Raw genomic sequence first — 17,400 nt, 5'->3', positions numbered from 1 at the left:
CATCGTGCGAGCCCACCCTAAGGACGTTGCCGCCGAAGAACGGGCCTCTCTGTATCACATCCTGAGAACGACGAAACGGTGTAAAGCCATGTTGATTGAAGCCGTCGTTGATGACGCTGAGAATGCCATCACGAAGCAACGTGACATCATCTCGCACGTCTACGACTATTATAGTCAACTTTACAAGACGCAACTCGTTGATGAACACTCGTGTGAGGATTTTCTTAGGACCTTGAGCTGTCGCTTGTCACAACAGGATAATGCAAAGTTGGAATCTGTTTTCACACAGGACGAAATCCGACTGGCGGTTCACAGTGCAAAGAAAGGGAAATCACCAGGACCTGATGGTCTCAGCGCTGAGTTTTACCAGCGATACTGGAACGTCCTCGGTCCGACACTCCTCGAGATAGCGAATGAACTCTGGCACCTGGAAGTCATACCCAAGGCATTTACGGAAGGTATCATCCTGCCCTTACCGAAAAAAGGGAACAGCAGGAAGGTTGAAAACATGCGACCCATCACACTCCTGAATGCCGACTTCAAAATCATCACCAGATCGATTAAGCTAAGGATGCAAACCGTTATGTACAAGGTTTTAGGCAGTTACCAGTACAGTGCAGTGCAAGGTCGAAGTGCAATCTCAGCTGCCTGCGATTTGAGGGACATCATCTGTTCATATGCTGAAACTAAAGGACAGGGCGCTCTGATCTTTCTAGATTTTGAGAAGGCTTATGACCGTGTACGTCATGATTTCCTCTTTCAAAGCATGAAGAAACTAGGATTTGGACCTCATCTCATAGAATTAATTCGCAAACTTACTACAAACGCCTCTTCACGGATTCTCATTAATGGCCATTTTACAAAAGAAGTTTCCATCGAGCAGTCCATCCGCCAAGGATGTCCTCTCTCAATGATTTTGTACGCCATTGCAGTAGAGCCGCTCCTGAACAACTTAGTGCATAGCGGGATCGGGCTTAGCGTCGAGTCTGTCACTATCCCATGCATTGCGTATGCTGACGATATATGCGTAACTGTGTCATCATCGCAACAACTTCTGTCAGCAGCAACTCTTCTACAAACATTCACGTTTCTTTCAGGAGCAATACTCAATAGAACTAAAACCACAGTTTTGCAAATCGGTGGCGGTATCGGAGACATATCCCATGTTACCTGGTGCAAGGTAAAGGATTCTCACACAACCCTCGGTGTTACTTTTGAAGCCAAACCAGACAAATTCCTGACGAAGAACTGGTCACACATGCTTCATAAATTACGTGCTGCTTTGATGCTTCACTCCGACCGTGACTTGAACATACTACAGAAAGTTAAGACCATCGAGATCGCCATTACGAGCAAGATGAATTATTTGGCGCAAATTCTTCCCATCTCCAACCACCTAGCCAAGAGTATACAACAAGCGTTATGTTGGTTTATTTTTAGGGGGCATATTTTCAAAGTTCAGTTCGATACCTTAACCTTACCTTCGTCCAAAGGTGGCCTTAACCTCATTAAAGTACACAAAAAATGTGTCACCCTGCTCCTAAATCGCATCAGGAAGGAGTTTCGTACCCGGAGGACCAGTCTCATCAGAAACCTCATTCAGCGGTGGAAACCTCATAGCTTGGACCCACCCGTTAATATCGCCGGCATTCCACTTTCTTACCGACATGTGCGACTATACTACATGGAAATGAGCTACATTCGACACAACATCGTCGATACCGGAAGCCTGACGAACAGGAAGCTTTATGACCTTCTCATGACAACAAACCACAGGAATCGTCTCTAAGAAAAATATCCACATATACATTGGAGTATAATATGGCGGAATGTGCACAACGACATGTTACCGTCACGCGTCATAGCAGACTGGTATCTCACAGTCAACGATAAAGTAGCAACGAATGAAAAGCTACATAAAATAGGCCTTCAACCAACGCCCAACTGTGACGCATGCGGAAGAGTCGATACGCTCCTTCATAGGTTCACTTGCGGACATGCAGAAGAAATTACAACATTCCTTCGTCAACGATTGTCAGTGATAGACCGTACGACGCCCAGTGGTGTAGAACTTTTAGAGATCACTCAGCCACAAAAACTGAGGTATCCACGAGCAAAAAACAACGCTACAACGTGGATCATGGGCCACACAGCATCTTTTATTATGCAGAATAGGCATGCTACTTTTCTAGACTATTATTCTTACATAGAAATTGAACACTTTAAAATAAGCCAACATTGTGACTACAGGAGGATATTTGGAAATATGCTGAAAATCATAATTAACGGTTAAATGCTTCAAATACAATATTTGGATAGTAAAAAAAAAAAAAAAAAAAAAAAGTGGTAGAGCACTGGTCTCGTAAACCAGGAGTCGTGAGTTCGAACCTCACAGAAGGCATCCATTTTTTTAACTTTCCTGCAACGTGCGGAGCTACCTCGAGCAATATCTATCACATGGCAGTACACTGAATGAAAGGGATGTTCTACAACCTATGTCAAGTATTCTACTGGCCTAGGAGGTTTTCTGAATGCATAGGCAGAACAGTGGTTTGTATGCATTTTGTAGTATAATGTCATTCGTTTATGAGCGTCGCTACAGTGTGCATGCACGTTATCCATGTGAAGAGGCATAAGCAGATGCTACCATTCTGCGAGATTCCTGCAGAATGTGTACGAATTGCGTTGATATAGAGAGCACAAGTGAGCCAAAATCAACGCCTCCGTGGCGCAATCGGCAAGCGCGTTCGGCTGTTAACTGAAAGGTTGGTGGTTCGAGCCCACCCGGGGGCGAAATCGTTTTAACCGTCACCGAGGTGAGGACATACATCAACTTTGTTAGAGATACACAGCTAGTGTGGCAATTTGGCTGCGAAGGAGTGATGCCACAGATGCTTATACACATTCAGGCAGGTGGCACTGTAGGTAAAAACATGGCCCTACACAGACGTTCTACTGTTTTCCTATTTATTCACCATGTGTGACACTGCAGTGGAGCGACGCCCACTACAAAAGACGTTTTATTTACATTCAATTCTAGCGTATACGTCGCGAGTGCCATATGACAGGGCCTGTCTCTCGATGTCGATTTGTATTTTGTGTCTCTTAAGTGTCGGTCTGCAGTAGGCCGCTGTTGGCCGAGCGACGTGCAGTCGCCTTACATGAAGCCCCATGGGCAACGCCAGTGCCACTGTGAACAACAGCAAACTGTAGCCAGAGAGTGGAGCCGAAAGGCGCATTTCGCAGTCGAGCCACGTTATCCCACAAGCTGTGCACTAGGACAAGAAATTGCAGACCGCAAACTTTTGGTGGCCTGACGGTCGTCGCCGATCGTAAGGGCGAAACAGTCGAGAGATTTGGAGAACGGCAATGTGGACACTCCCAGCAGCAGCAGTGCGCCAAATCAATTATCTGGTCGAGGGCTGCAAGATTCAGTGTGATGAAGTGAGAATTCGGGGATAGCTCGCAAATTCAAAGCTGCCGCCTTCTTAGCTCAGTGGTAGAGCACTGGTCTCACAAACCAGGAGTCGTGAGTTCGAACCTCACAGAAGGCATCCATTTTTTTAACTTCCCTGCAACGTGCGGAGCTACCTCGAGCAATATCTATCACATGGCAGTACACTGAATGAAAGGGATGTTCTTCAACCTATGACAAGTATTCTACTGGCCTAGGAGGTTTTCTGAATGCATAGGCAGAACAGTGGTTTGTATGCATTTTGTAGTATAATGTCATTCGTTTATGAGCGTCGCTACAGTGTGCATGCACGTTATCCATGTGAAGAGGCATAAGCAGATGCTACCATTCTGCGAGATTCCTGCAGAATGTGTACGAATTGCGTTGATATAGAGAGCAAAAGTGAGCCAAAATCGACGCCTCCGTGGCGCAATCAGCTAGCGCGTTCGGCTGTTAACCGAAAGGTTGGTCGTTCGAGCCTACCCGGGGGCGAAATCGTTTTAACCGTCACCGAGGTGAGGACATACGTCAACTTTGTTAGAGATACACAGCTAGTGTGGCAATTTGGCTGCGAAGGAGTGATGCCACAGATGCTTATACACATTCAGGCAGGTGGCACTGTAGGTAAAAACATGGCCCTACACAGACGTTCTACTGTTTTCCTATTTATTCACCATGTGTGACACTGCAGTGGAGCGACGCCCGCTACAAAAGACGTTTTATTTACATTCAATTTGAGCGTATACGTCGCGAGTGCCATATGACAGGGCCTGTCTCTCGATGTCGATTTGTATTTTGTGTCTCTTAAGTGTCGGTCTGCAGTAGGCCGCTGTTGGCCGAGCGACGTGCAGTCGCCTTACATGAAGCCCCATGGGCAACGCCAGTGCCACTGTGAACAACAGCAAACTGTAGCCAGAGAGTGGAGCCGAAAGGCGCATTTCGCAGTCGAGCCACGTTATCCCACAAGCTGTGCACTAGGACAAGAAATTGCAGACCGCAAACTTTTGGTGGCCTGACGGTCGTCGCCGATCGTAAGGGCGAAACAGTCGAGAGATTTGGAGAACGGCAATGTGGACACTCCCAGCAGCAGCAGTGCGCCAAATCAATTATCTGGTCGAGGGCTGCAAGATTCAGTGTGATGAAGTGAGAATTCGGGGATAGCTCGCAAATTCAAAGCTGCCGCCTTCTTAGCTCAGTGGTAGAGCACTGGTCTCGTAAACCAGGAGTCGTGAGTTCGAACCTCACAGAAGGCATCCATTTTTTTAACTTTCCTGCAACGTCCGGAGCTACCTCGAGCAATATCTATCACATGGCAGTACACTGAATGAAAGGGATGTTCTACAACCTATGACAAGTATTCTACTGGCCTAGGAGGTTTTCTGAATGCATAGGCAGAACAGTGGTTTGTATGCATTTTGTTGTATAATGTCATTCGTTTATGAGCGTCGCTACAGTGTGCATGCACGTTATCCATGTGAAGAGGCATAAGCAGATGCTACCATTCTGCGAGATTCCTGCAGAATGTGTACGAATTGCGTTGATATAGAGAGCACAAGTGAGCCATAGTCAACGCCTCCGTGGCGCAATCGGCTAGCGCGTTCGGCTGTTAACCGAAAGGTTGGTGGTTCGAGCCCACCCGGGGGCGAAATCGTTTTAACCGTCACCGAGGTGAGGACATACGTCAACTTTGTTAGAGATACACAGCTAGTGTGGCAATTTGGCTGCGAAGGAGTGATGCCACAGATGCTTATACACATTCAGGCAGGTGGCACTGTAGGTAAAAACATGGCCATACACAGACGTTCTACTGTTTTCCTATTTATTCACCATGTGTGACACTGCAGTGGAGCGACGCCCACTACAAAAGACGTTTTATTTACATTCAATTTGAGCGTATACGTCGCGAGTGCCATATGACAGGGCCTGTCTCTCGATGTCGATTTGTATTTTGTGTCTCTTAAGTGTCGGTCTGCAGTAGGCCGCTGTTGGCCGAGCGACGTGCAGTCGCCTTACATGAAGCCCCATGGGCAACGCCAGTGCCACTGTGAACAACAGCAAACTGTAGCCAGAGAGTGGAGCCGAAAGGCGCATTTCGCAGTCGAGCCACGTTATCCCACAAGCTGTGCACTAGGACAAGAAATTGCACACCGCAAACTTTTGGTGGCCTGACGGTCGTCGCCGATCGTAAGGGCGAAACAGTAGAGAGATTTGGAGAACGGCAATGTGGACACTCCCAGCAGCAGCAGTGCGCCAAATCAATTATCTGGTCGAGGGCTGCAAGATTCAGTGTGATGAAGTGAGAATTGGGGGATAGCTCGCAAATTCAAAGCTGCCGCCTTCTTAGCTCAGTGGTAGAGCACTGGTCTCGTAAACCAGGAGTCGTGAGTTCGAACCTCACAGAAGGCATCCATTTTTTTAACTTTCCTGCAACGTGCGGAGCTACCTCGAGCAATATCTATCACATGGCAGTACACTGAATGAAAGGGATGTTCTACAACCTATGTCAAGTATTCTACTGGCCTAGGAGGTTTTCTGAATGCATAGGCAGAACAGTGGTTTGTATGCATTTTGTAGTATAATGTCATTCGTTTATGAGCGTCGCTACAGTGTGCATGCACGTTATCCATGTGAAGAGGCATAAGCAGATGCTACCATTCTGCGAGATTCCTGCAGAATGTGTACGAATTGCGTTGATATAGAGAGCAAAAGTGAGCCAAAATCAACGCCTCCGTGGCGCAATCGGCTAGCGCGTTCGGCTGTTAACTGAAAGGTTGGTGGTTCGAGCCCACCCGGGGGCGAAATCGTTTTAACCGTCACCGGGGTGAGGACATACATCAACTTTGTTAGAGATACACAGCTAGTGTGGCAATTTGGCTGCGAAGGAGTGATGCCACAAATGCTTATACACATTCAGGCAGGTGGCACTGTAGGTAAAAACATGGCCCTACACAGACGTTCTACTGTTTTCCTATTTATTCGCCATGTGTGACACTGCAGTGGAGCGACGCCCACTACAAAAGACGTTTTATTTACATTCAATTTGAGCGTATACGTCGCGAGTGCCATATGACAGGGCCTGTCTCTCGATGTCGATTTGTATTTTGTGTCTCTTAAGTGTCGGTCTGCAGTAGGCCGCTGTTGGCCGAGCGACGTGCAGTCGCCTTACATGAAGCCCCATGGGCAACGCCAGTGCCACTGTGAACAACAGCAAACTGTAGCCAGAGAGTGGAGCCGAAAGGCGCATTTCGCAGTCGAGCCACGTTATCCCACAAGCTGTGCACTAGGACAAGAAATTGCAGACCGCAAACTTTTGGTGGCCTGACGGTCGTCGCCGATCGTAAGGGCGAAACAGTCGAGAGATTTGGAGAACGGCAATGTGGACACTCCCAGCAGCAGCAGTGCGCCAAATCAATTATCTGGTCGAGGGCTGCAAGATTCAGTGTGATGAAGTGAGAATTCGGAGATAGCTCGCAAATTCAAAGCTGCCGCCTTCTTAGCTCAGTGGTAGAGCACTGGTCTCGTAAACCAGGAGTCGTGAGTTCGAACCTCACAGAAGGCATCCATTTTTTTAACTTTCCTGCAACGTGCGGAGCTACCTCGACCAATATCTATCACATGGCAGTACACTGAATGAAAGGGATGTTCTTCAACCTATGACAAGTATTCTACTGGCCTAGGAGGTTTTCTGAATGCATAGGCAGAACAGTGGTTTGTATGCATTTTGTAGTATAATGTCATTCGTTTATGAGCGTCGCTACAGTGTGCATGCACGTTATCCATGTGAAGAGGCATAAGCAGATGCTACCATTCTGCGAGATTCCTGCAGAATGTGTACGAATTGCGTTGATATAGAGAGCAAAAGTGAGCCAAAATCGACGCCTCCGTGGCGCAATCGGCTAGCGCGTTCGGCTGTTAACCGAAAGGTTGGTCGTTCGAGCCTACCCGGGGGCGAAATCGTTTTAACCGTCACCGAGGTGAGGACATACGTCAACTTTGTTAGAGATACACAGCTAGTGTGGCAATTTGGCTGCGAAGGAGTGATGCCACAGATGCTTATACACATTCAGGCAGGTGGCACTGTAGGTAAAAACATGGCCATACACAGACGTTCTACTGTTTTCCTATTTATTCACCATGTGTGACACTGCAGTGGAGCGACGCCCACTACAAAAGACGTTTTATTTACATTCAATTTGAGCGTATACGTCGCGAGTGCCATATGACAGGGCCTGTCTCTCGATGTCGATTTGTATTTTGTGTCTCTTAAGTGTCGGTCTGCAGTAGGCCGCTGTTGGCCGAGCGACGTGCAGTCGCCTTACATGAAGCCCTATGGGCAACGCCAGTGCCACTGTGAACAACAGCAAACTGTAGCCAGAGAGTGGAGCCGAAAGGCGCATTTCGCAGTCGAGCCACGTTATCCCACAAGCTGTGCACTAGGACAAGAAATTGCAGACCGCAAACTTTTGGTGGCCTGACGGTCGTCGCCGATCGTAAGGGCGAAACAGTCGAGAGATTTGGAGAACGGCAATGTGGACACTCCCAGCAGCAGCAGTGCGCCAAATCAATTATCTGGTCGAGGGCTGCAAGATTCAGTGTGATGAAGTGAGAATTCGGGGATAGCTCGCAAATTCATAGCTGCCGCCTTCTTAGCTCAGTGGTAGAGCACTGGTCTCGTAAACCAGGAGTCGTGAGTTCGAACCTCACAGAAGGCATCCATTTTTTTAACTTTCCTGCAACGTGCGGAGCTACCTCGAGCAATATCTATCACATGGCAGTACACTGAATGAAAGGGATGTTCTACAACCTATGTCAAGTATTCTACTGGCCTAGGAGGTTTTCTGAATGCATAGGCAGAACAGTGGTTTGTATGCATTTTGTTGTATAATGTCATTCGTTTATGAGCGTCGCTACAGTGTGCATGCACGTTATCCATGTGAAGAGGCATAAGCAGATGCTACCATTCTGCGAGATTCCTGCAGAATGGGTACGAATTGCGTTGATATAGAGAGCAAAAGTGAGCCAAAATCAACGCCTCCGTGGCGCAATCGGCTAGCGCGTTCGGCTGTTAACTGAAAGGTTGGTGGTTCGAGCCCACCCGGGGGCGAAATCGTTTTAACCGTCACCGGGGTGAGGACATACATCAACTTTGTTAGAGATACACAGCTAGTGTGGCAATTTGGCTGCGAAGGAGTGATGCCACAGATGCTTATACACATTCAGGCAGGTGGCACTGTAGGTAAAAACATGGCCCTACACAGACGTTCTACTGTTTTCCTATTTATTCGCCATGTGTGACACTGCAGTGGAGCGACGCCCACTACAAAAGACGTTTTATTTACATTCAATTTGAGCGTATACGTCGCGAGTGCCATATGACAGGGCCTGTCTCTCGATGTCGATTTGTATTTTGTGTCTCTTAAGTGTCGGTCTGCAGTAGGCCGCTGTTGGCCGAGCGACGTGCAGTCGCCTTACATGAAGCCCCATGGGCAACGCCAGTGCCACTGTGAACAACAGCAAACTGTAGCCAGAGAGTGGAGCCGAAAGGCGCATTTCGCAGTCGAGCCACGTTATCCCACAAGCTGTGCACTAGGACAAGAAATTGCAGACCGCAAACTTTTGGTGGCCTGACGGTCGTCGCCGATCGTAAGGGCGAAACAGTCGAGAGATTTGGAGAACGGCAATGTGGACACTCCCAGCAGCAGCAGTGCGCCAAATCAATTATCTGGTCGAGGGCTGCAAGATTCAGTGTGATGAAGTGAGAATTCGGGGATAGCTCGCAAATTCAAAGCTGCCGCCTTCTTAGCTCAGTGGTAGAGCACTGGTCTCGTAAACCAGGAGTCGTGAGTTCGAACCTCACAGAAGGCATCCATTTTTTTAACTTTCCTGCAACGTGCGGAGCTACCTCGACCAATATCTATCACATGGCAGTACACTGAATGAAAGGGATGTTCTTCAACCTATGACAAGTATTCTACTGGCCTAGGAGGTTTTCTGAATGCATAGGCAGAACAGTGGTTTGTATGCATTTTGTAGTATAATGTCATTCGTTTATGAGCGTCGCTACAGTGTGCATGCACGTTATCCATGTGAAGAGGCATAAGCAGATGCTACCATTCTGCGAGATTCCTGCAGAATGTGTACGAATTGCGTTGATATAGAGAGCAAAAGTAAGCCAAAATCGACGCCTCCGTGGCGCAATCGGCTAGCGCGTTCGGCTGTTAACCGAAAGGTTGGTCGTTCGAGCCTACCCGGGGGCGAAATCTTTTTAACCGTCACCGAGGTGAGGACATACGTCAACTTTGTTAGAGATACACAGCTAGTGTGGCAATTTGGCTGCGAAGGAGTGATGCCACAGATGCCTATACACATTCAGGCAGGTGGCACTGTAGGTAAAAACATGGCCCTACACAGACGTTCTACTGTTTTCCTATTTATTCACCATGTGTGACACTGCAGTGGAGCGACGCCCACTACAAAAGACGTTTTATTTACATTCAATTTGAGCGTATACGTCGCGAGTGCCATATGACAGGGCCTGTCTCTCGATGTCGATTTGTATTTTGTGTCTCTTAAGTGTCGGTCTGCAGTAGGCCGCTGTTGGCCGAGCGACGTGCAGTCGCCTTACATGAAGCCCTATGGGCAACGCCAGTGCCACTGTGAACAACAGCAAACTGTAGCCAGAGAGTGGAGCCGAAAGGCGCATTTCGCAGTCGAGCCACGTTATCCCACAAGCTGTGCACTAGGACAAGAAATTGCAGACCGCAAACTTTTGGTGGCCTGACGGTCGTCGCCGATCGTAAGGGCGAAACAGTCGAGAGATTTGGAGAACGGCAATGTGGACACTCCCAGCAGCAGCAGTGCGCCAAATCAATTATCTGGTCGAGGGCTGCAAGATTCAGTGTGATGAAGTGAGAATTCGGGGATAGCTCGCAAATTCATAGCTGCCGCCTTCTTAGCTCAGTGGTAGAGCACTGGTCTCGTAAACCAGGAGTCGTGAGTTCGAACCTCACAGAAGGCATCCATTTTTTTAACTTTCCTACAACGTGCGGAGCTACCTCGAGCAATATCTATCACATGGCAGTACACTGAATGAAAGGGATGTTCTACAACCTATGTCAAGTATTCTACTGGCCTAGGAGGTTTTCTGAATGCATAGGCAGAACAGTGGTTTGTATGCATTTTGTTGTATAATGTCATTCGTTTATGAGCGTCGCTACAGTGTGCATGCACGTTATCCATGTGAAGAGGCATAAGCAGATGCTACCATTCTGCGAGATTCCTGCAGAATGTGTACGAATTGCGTTGATATAGAGAGCAAAAGTGAGCCAAAATTGACGCCTCCGTGGCGCAATCAGCTAGCGCGTTCGGCTGTTAACCGAAAGGTTGGTCGTTCGAGCCTACCCGGGGGCGAAATCGTTTTAACCGTCACCGAGGTGAGGACATACGTCAACTTTGTTAGAGATACACAGCTAGTGTGGCAATTTGGCTGCGAAGGAGTGATGCCACAGATGCTTATACACATTCAGGCAGGTGGCACTGTAGGTAAAAACATGGCCCTACACAGACGTTCTACTGTTTTCCTATTTATTCACCATGTGTGACACTGCAGTGGAGCGACGCCCACTACAAAAGACGTTTTATTTACATTCAATTTGAGCGTATACGTCGCGAGTGCCATATGACAGGGCCTGTCTCTCGATGTCGATTTGTATTTTGTGTCTCTTAAGTGTCGGTCTGCAGTAGGCCGCTGTTGGCCGAGCGACGTGCAGTCGCCTTACATGAAGCCCCATGGGCAACGCCAGTGCCACTGTGAACAACAGCAAACTATAGCCAGAGAGTGGAGCCGAAAGGCGCATTTCGCAGTCGAGCCACGTTATCCCACAAGCTGTGCACTAGGACAAGAAATTGCAGACCGCAAACTTTTGGTGGCCTCACGGTCGTCGCCGATCGTAAGGGCGAAACAGTCGAGAGATTTGGAGAACGGCAATGTGGACACTCCCAGCAGCAGCAGTGCGCCAAATCAATTATCTGGTCGAGGGCTGCAAGATTCAGTGTGATGAGAATTCGGGGATAGCTCGCAAGTTCATAGCTGCCGCTTTCTTAGCTCAGTGGTAGAGCACTGGTCTCGTAAACCAGGAGTCGTGAGTTCGAACCTCACAGAAGGCATCCATTTTTTTAACTTTCCTGCAACGTGCGGAGCTACCTCGAGCAATATCTTTCACATGGCAGTACACTGAATGAAAGGGATGTTCTACAACCTATGTCAAGTATTCTACTGGCCTAGGAGGTTTTCTGAATGCATAGGCAGAACAGTAGTTTGTATGCATTTTGTAGTATAATGTCATTCGTTTATGAGCGTCGCTACAGTGTGCATGCACGTTATCCATGTGAAGAGGCATAAGCAGATGCTACCATTCTGCGAGATTCCTGCAGAATGGGTACGAATTGCGTTGATATAGAGAGCATAAGTGAGCCAAAATCAACGCCTCCGTGGCGCAATCGGCTAGCGCGTTCGGCTGTTAACCGAAAGCTTGGTGGTTCGAGCCCACCCGGGGGCGAAATCGTTTTAACCGTCACCGAGGTGAGGACATACATCAACTTTGTTAGAGATACACAGCTAGTGTGGCAATTTGGCTGCGAAGGAGTGATGCCACAGATGCTTATACACATTCAGGCAGGTGGCACTGTAGGTAAAAACATGGCCCTACACAGACGTTCTACTGTTTTCCTATTTATTCACCATGTGTGACACTGCAGTGGAGCGACGCCCACTACAAAAGACGTTTTATTTACATTCAATTTGAGCGTATACGTCGCGAGTGCCATATGACAGGGCCTGTCTCTCGATGTCGATTTGTATTTTGTGTCTCTTAAGTGTCAGTCTGCAGTAGGCCGCTGTTGGCCGAGCGAAGGACATACATCAAATTTGTTAGAAATACACAGGTAGTGTGGCAATTTGGCTGCGAAGGAGTGATGCCACAGATGCTTATACACAATCAGGCAGGTGGCACTGTAGGTAAAAACATGGCCCTATACAGACGTTCTACTGTTTTCCTATTTATTCACCATGTGTGACACTGCAGTGGAGCGACGCCCACTACAAAAGACGTTTTATTTACATTCAATTTGAGTGTATACGTCGCGAGTGCCATATGACAGGGCCTGTCTCTCGATGTCGATTTGTATTTTGTGTCTCTTAAGTGTCAGTCTGCAGTAGGCCGCTGTTGGCCGAGCGAAGGACATACATCAAATTTGTTAGAAATACACAGGTAGTGTGGCAATTTGGCTGCGAAGGAGTGATGCCACAGATGCTTATACACAATCAGGCAGGTGGCACTGTAGGTAAAAACATGGCCCTATACAGACGTTCTACTGTTTTCCTATTTATTCACCATGTGTGACACTGCAGTGGAGCGACGCCCACTACAAAAGACGTTTTATTTACATTCAATTTGAGTGTATACGTCGCGAGTGCCATATGACAGGGCCTGTCTCTCGATGTCGATTTGTATTTTGTGTCTCTTAAGTGTCGGTCTGCAGTAGGCCGCTGTTGGCCGAGCGACGTGCAGTCGCCTTACATGAAGCCCCATGGGCAACGCCAGTGCCACTGTGAACAACAGCAAACTGTAGCTAGAGAGTGGAGCCGAAATGCGCATTTCGCAGTCGAGCCACGTTATCCCACAAGCTGTGCACTAGGACAAGGAATTGATGACCGCAAACTTTTGGTGGCCTGACGGTCGTCGCCGATCGTAAGGGCGAAACAGTCGAGAGATTTGGAGAACGGCAATGTGGACACTCCCAGCAGCAGCAGTGCGCCAAATCAATTATCTGGTCGAGGGCTGCAAGATTCAGTGTGATGAAGTGAGAATTCGGGGATAGCTCGCAAATTCAAAGCTGCCGCCTTCTTAGCTCAGTGGTAGAACACTGGTCTCGTAAACCAGTCGTCGTGAGTTTGAACCTCACAGAAGGCATCCATTTTTATAACTTTCCTGCAACGTGCGGAGCTACCTCGAGCAATATCTATCACATGGCAGTACACTGAATGAAAGGGATGTTCTTCAACCTATGACAAGTATTCTACTGGCCTAGGAGGTTTTCTGAATGCATAGGCAGAACAGTGATTTGAATGCATTTTGTAGTATAATGTCATTCGTTTATGAGCGTCGCTACAGTGTGCATGCACGTTATCCATGTGAAGAGGCATAAGCAGATGCTACCATTCTGCGAGATTCCTGCAGAATGTGTACGAATTGCGTTGATATAGAGAGCACAAGTGAGCCAAAGTCGACGCCTCCGGGGCGCAATCGGCTAGCGCGTTCGGCTGTTAACCGAAAGGTTGGTGGTTCGAGCCCACCCGGGGGCGAAATCGTTTTAACCGTCACCGAGGTGAGGACATACATCAACTTTGTTAGAGATACACAGCTAGTGTGGCAATTTGGCTGCGAAGGAGTGATGCCACAGATGCTTATACACATTCAGGCAGGTGGCACTGTAGGTAAAAACATGGCCCTACACAGACGTTCTACTGTTTTCCTATTTATTCACCATGTGTGACACTGCAGTGGAGCGACGCCCACTACAAAAGACGTTTTATTTACATTCAATTTGAGCGTATACGTCGCGAGTGCCATATGACAGGGCCTGTCTCTCGATGTCGATTTGTATTTTGTGTCTCTTAAGTGTCAGTCTGCAGTAGGCCGCTGTTGGCCGAGCGAAGGACATACATCAACTTTGTTAGAGATACACAGCTAGTGTGGCAATTTGGCTGCGAAGGAGTGATGCCACAGATGCTTATACACATTCAGGCAGGTGGCACTGTAGGTAAAAACATGGCCCTATACAGACGTTCTACTGTTTTCCTATTTATTCACCATGTGTGACACTGCAGTGGAGCGACGCCCACTACAAAAGACGTTTTATTTACATTCAATTTGAGCGTATACGTCGCGAGTGCCATATGACAGGGCCTGTCTCTCGATGTCGATTTGTATTTTGTGTCTCTTAAGTGTCGGTCTGCAGTAGGCCGCTGTTGGCCGAGCGACGTGCAGTCGCCTTACATGAAGCCCCATGGGCAACGCCAGTGCCACTGTGAACAACAGCAAACTGTAGCCAGAGAGTGGAGCCGAAAGGCGCATTTCGCAGTCGAGCCACGTTATCCCACAAGCTGTGCACTAGGACAAGAAATTGCAGACCGCAAACTTTTGGTGGCCTGACGGTCGTCGCCGATCGTAAGGGCGAAACAGTCGAGAGATTTGGAGAACGGCAATGTGGACACTCCCAGCAGCAGCAGTGCGCCAAATCAATTATCTGGTCGAGGGCTGCAAGATTCAGTGTGATGAAGTGAGAATTCGGGGATAGCTCGCAAATTCGTAGCTGCCACCTTCTTAGCTCAGTGGTAGAGCACTGGTCTCGTAAACCAGGAGTCGTGAGTTCGAACCTCACAGAAGGCATCCATTTTTTTAACTTTCCTGCAACGTGCGGAGCTACCTCGAGCAATATCTATCACATGGCAGTACACTGAATGAAAGGGATGTTCTTCAACCTATGACAAGTATTCTACTGGCCTAGGAGGTTTTCTGAATGCATAGGCAGAACAGTGGTTTGTATGCATATTGTAGTATAATGTCATTCGTTTATGAGCGTCGCTACAGTGTGCATGCACGTTATCCATGTGAAGAGGCATAAGCAGATGCTACCATTCTGCGAGATTCCTGCAGAATGTGTACGAATTGCGTTGATATAGAGAGCACAAGTGAGCCAAATTCGACGCCTCCGGGGCGCAATCGGCTAGCGCGTTCGGCTGTTAACCGAAAGGATGGTGGTTCGAGCCCACCCGGGGGCGAAATCGTTTTAACCGTCACCGAGGTGAGGACATACATCAACTTTGTTAGAGATACACAGCTAGTGTGGCAATTTGGCTGCGAAGGAGTGATGCCACAGATGCTTATACACATTCAGGCAGGTGGCACTGTAGGTAAAAACATGGCCCTACACAGACGTTCTACTGTTTTCCTATTTATTCACCATGTGTGACACTGCAGTGGAGCGACGCCCACTACAAAAGACGTTTTATTTACATTCAATTTGAGCGTATACGTCGCGAGTGCCATATGACAGGGCCTGTCTCTCGATGTCGATTTGTATTTTGTGTCTCTTAAGTGTCAGTCTGCAGTAGGCCGCTGTTGGCCGAGCGAAGGACATACATCAACTTTGTTAGAGATACACAGCTAGTGTGGTAATTTGGCTGCGAAGGAGTGATGCCACAGATGCTTATACACATTCAGGCAGGTGGCACTGTAGGTAAAAACATGGCCCTATACAGACGTTCTAATGTTTTCCTGTTTATTCACCATGTGTGACACTGCAGTGGAGCGACGCCCACTACAAAAGACGTTTTATTTACATTCAATTTGAGCGTATACGTCGCGAGTGCCATATGACAGGGCCTGTCTCTCGATGTCGATTTGTATTTTGTGTCTCTTAAGTGTCGGTCTGCAGTAGGCCGCTGTTGGCCGAGCGACGTGCAGTCGCCTTACATGAAGCCCCATGGGCAACGCCAGTGCCACTGTGAACAACAGCAAACTGTAGCCAGAGAGTGGAGCCGAAAGGCGCATTTCGCAGTCGAGCCACGTTATCCCACAAGCTGTGCACTAGGACAAGAAATTGCAGACCGCAAACTTTTGGTGGCCTGACGGTCGTCGCCGATCGTAAGGGCGAAACAGTCGAGAGATTTGGAGACGGCAATGTGGACACTCCCAGCAGCAGCAGTGCGCCAAATCAATTATCTGGTCGAGGGCTGCAAGATTCAGTGTGATGAAGTGAGAATTCGGGGATAGCTCGCAAATTCAAAGCTGCCGCCTTCTTAGCTCAGTGGTAGAGCACTGGTCTCGTAAACCAGGAGTCGTGAGTTCGAACCTCACAGAAGGCATCCATTTTTATAACTTTCCTGCAACGTGCGGAGCTACCTCGAGCAATATCTATCACATGGCAGTACACTGAATGAAAGGGATGTTCTTCAACCTATGACAAGTATTCTACTGGCCTAGGAGGTTTTCTGAATGCATAGGCAGAACAGTGGTTTGTATGCATTTCGTAGTATAATTTAATTCGTTTATGAGCGTCGCTACAGTGTGCATGCACGTTATCCATGTGAAGAGGCATAAGCAGATGCTACCATTCTGCGACATTCCTGCAGAATGTGTACGAATTGCGTTGATATAGAGAGCAAAAGTGAGCCAAAATCGACGCCTCCGTGGCGCAATCGGCTAGCGCGTTCGGCTGTTAACCGAAAGGTTGGTGGTTCGAGCCCACCCGGAGGCGAAATCGTTTTAACCGTCACCGAGGTGAGGACATACGTCAACTTTGTTAGAGATACACAGCTAGTGTGGCAATTTGGCTGCGAAGGAGTGATGCCACAGATGCTTATACACATTCAGGCAGGTGGCACTGTAGGTAAAAACATGGCCCTACACAGACGTTCTACTGTTTTCCTATTTATTCACCATATGTGACACTGCAGTGGAGCGACGCCCACTACAGAAGACGTTTTAGTTACATTCAATTTGAGCGTATACGTCGCGAGTGCCATATGACAGGGCCTGTCTCTCGATGTCGATTTGTATTTTGTGTCTCTTAAGTGTCAGTCTGCAGTAGGCCGCTGTTGGCCGAGCGAAGGACATACATCAACTTTGTTAGAGATACACAGCTACTGTGGCAATTTGGCTGCGAAGGAGTGATGCCACAGATGCTTATACACATTCAGGCAGGTGGCACTGTAGGTAAAAACATGGCCCTATACAGACGTTCTACTGTTTTCCTATTTATTCACCATGTGTGACACTGCAGTGGAGCGACGCCCACTACAAAAGACGTTTTATTTACATTCAATTTGAGCGTATACGTCGCGAGTGCCATATGACAGGGCCTGTCTCTCGATGTCGATTTGT

At 48.1% G+C, this 17,400-nt stretch overlaps 23 non-coding genes across 23 annotated transcripts; all 23 read left to right on the top strand.

Annotated features, from left to right (window-relative positions):
- Window positions 1-2,719: 2,719 nt before the first annotated feature.
- Window positions 2,720-2,793, top strand: Trnan-guu (transfer RNA asparagine (anticodon GUU)). Its single transcript has one exon. It is a non-coding gene; the product is annotated as a tRNA-Asn (tRNA).
- Window positions 2,794-3,482: 689 nt separating this feature from the next.
- Trnav-cac (transfer RNA valine (anticodon CAC)) lies at window positions 3,483-3,554 on the top strand. Its single transcript has one exon. It is a non-coding gene; the product is annotated as a tRNA-Val (tRNA).
- Window positions 3,555-3,872: 318 nt separating this feature from the next.
- On the top strand, window positions 3,873-3,946 carry Trnan-guu (transfer RNA asparagine (anticodon GUU)). The gene has a single exon. It is a non-coding gene; the product is annotated as a tRNA-Asn (tRNA).
- A 689-nt stretch (window positions 3,947-4,635) lies between these two features.
- Window positions 4,636-4,707, top strand: Trnat-cgu (transfer RNA threonine (anticodon CGU)). The gene has a single exon. It is a non-coding gene; the product is annotated as a tRNA-Thr (tRNA).
- Window positions 4,708-5,025: 318 nt separating this feature from the next.
- On the top strand, window positions 5,026-5,099 carry Trnan-guu (transfer RNA asparagine (anticodon GUU)). The gene has a single exon. It is a non-coding gene; the product is annotated as a tRNA-Asn (tRNA).
- Window positions 5,100-5,788: 689 nt separating this feature from the next.
- Trnat-cgu (transfer RNA threonine (anticodon CGU)) lies at window positions 5,789-5,860 on the top strand. The gene has a single exon. It is a non-coding gene; the product is annotated as a tRNA-Thr (tRNA).
- A 318-nt stretch (window positions 5,861-6,178) lies between these two features.
- Trnan-guu (transfer RNA asparagine (anticodon GUU)) lies at window positions 6,179-6,252 on the top strand. The gene has a single exon. It is a non-coding gene; the product is annotated as a tRNA-Asn (tRNA).
- A 689-nt stretch (window positions 6,253-6,941) lies between these two features.
- On the top strand, window positions 6,942-7,013 carry Trnat-cgu (transfer RNA threonine (anticodon CGU)). The gene has a single exon. It is a non-coding gene; the product is annotated as a tRNA-Thr (tRNA).
- Window positions 7,014-7,331: 318 nt separating this feature from the next.
- Window positions 7,332-7,405, top strand: Trnan-guu (transfer RNA asparagine (anticodon GUU)). The gene has a single exon. It is a non-coding gene; the product is annotated as a tRNA-Asn (tRNA).
- Window positions 7,406-8,094: 689 nt separating this feature from the next.
- On the top strand, window positions 8,095-8,166 carry Trnat-cgu (transfer RNA threonine (anticodon CGU)). The gene has a single exon. It is a non-coding gene; the product is annotated as a tRNA-Thr (tRNA).
- Window positions 8,167-8,484: 318 nt separating this feature from the next.
- Trnan-guu (transfer RNA asparagine (anticodon GUU)) lies at window positions 8,485-8,558 on the top strand. The gene has a single exon. It is a non-coding gene; the product is annotated as a tRNA-Asn (tRNA).
- Window positions 8,559-9,247: 689 nt separating this feature from the next.
- On the top strand, window positions 9,248-9,319 carry Trnat-cgu (transfer RNA threonine (anticodon CGU)). Its single transcript has one exon. It is a non-coding gene; the product is annotated as a tRNA-Thr (tRNA).
- Window positions 9,320-9,637: 318 nt separating this feature from the next.
- Trnan-guu (transfer RNA asparagine (anticodon GUU)) lies at window positions 9,638-9,711 on the top strand. The gene has a single exon. It is a non-coding gene; the product is annotated as a tRNA-Asn (tRNA).
- A 689-nt stretch (window positions 9,712-10,400) lies between these two features.
- Window positions 10,401-10,472, top strand: Trnat-cgu (transfer RNA threonine (anticodon CGU)). The gene has a single exon. It is a non-coding gene; the product is annotated as a tRNA-Thr (tRNA).
- Window positions 10,473-10,790: 318 nt separating this feature from the next.
- Window positions 10,791-10,864, top strand: Trnan-guu (transfer RNA asparagine (anticodon GUU)). The gene has a single exon. It is a non-coding gene; the product is annotated as a tRNA-Asn (tRNA).
- Window positions 10,865-11,548: 684 nt separating this feature from the next.
- On the top strand, window positions 11,549-11,620 carry Trnat-cgu (transfer RNA threonine (anticodon CGU)). Its single transcript has one exon. It is a non-coding gene; the product is annotated as a tRNA-Thr (tRNA).
- A 318-nt stretch (window positions 11,621-11,938) lies between these two features.
- On the top strand, window positions 11,939-12,012 carry Trnan-guu (transfer RNA asparagine (anticodon GUU)). Its single transcript has one exon. It is a non-coding gene; the product is annotated as a tRNA-Asn (tRNA).
- A 1,341-nt stretch (window positions 12,013-13,353) lies between these two features.
- On the top strand, window positions 13,354-13,425 carry Trnat-cgu (transfer RNA threonine (anticodon CGU)). Its single transcript has one exon. It is a non-coding gene; the product is annotated as a tRNA-Thr (tRNA).
- A 318-nt stretch (window positions 13,426-13,743) lies between these two features.
- Trnan-guu (transfer RNA asparagine (anticodon GUU)) lies at window positions 13,744-13,817 on the top strand. Its single transcript has one exon. It is a non-coding gene; the product is annotated as a tRNA-Asn (tRNA).
- Window positions 13,818-14,832: 1,015 nt separating this feature from the next.
- Window positions 14,833-14,904, top strand: Trnat-cgu (transfer RNA threonine (anticodon CGU)). Its single transcript has one exon. It is a non-coding gene; the product is annotated as a tRNA-Thr (tRNA).
- A 318-nt stretch (window positions 14,905-15,222) lies between these two features.
- Window positions 15,223-15,296, top strand: Trnan-guu (transfer RNA asparagine (anticodon GUU)). Its single transcript has one exon. It is a non-coding gene; the product is annotated as a tRNA-Asn (tRNA).
- A 1,014-nt stretch (window positions 15,297-16,310) lies between these two features.
- Window positions 16,311-16,382, top strand: Trnat-cgu (transfer RNA threonine (anticodon CGU)). The gene has a single exon. It is a non-coding gene; the product is annotated as a tRNA-Thr (tRNA).
- Window positions 16,383-16,700: 318 nt separating this feature from the next.
- On the top strand, window positions 16,701-16,774 carry Trnan-guu (transfer RNA asparagine (anticodon GUU)). Its single transcript has one exon. It is a non-coding gene; the product is annotated as a tRNA-Asn (tRNA).
- The last annotated feature ends 626 nt before the right edge of the window (window positions 16,775-17,400 follow it).

The sequence above is a fragment of the Schistocerca gregaria genome, chromosome 5, assembly GCF_023897955.1.
Source record: "Schistocerca gregaria isolate iqSchGreg1 chromosome 5, iqSchGreg1.2, whole genome shotgun sequence".
NCBI classification, from domain to species: domain Eukaryota; kingdom Metazoa; phylum Arthropoda; class Insecta; order Orthoptera; family Acrididae; genus Schistocerca; species Schistocerca gregaria.
Note: the sequence above shows the minus strand (reverse complement) of the source record. Positions and strands in the feature narration are given on the sequence as shown.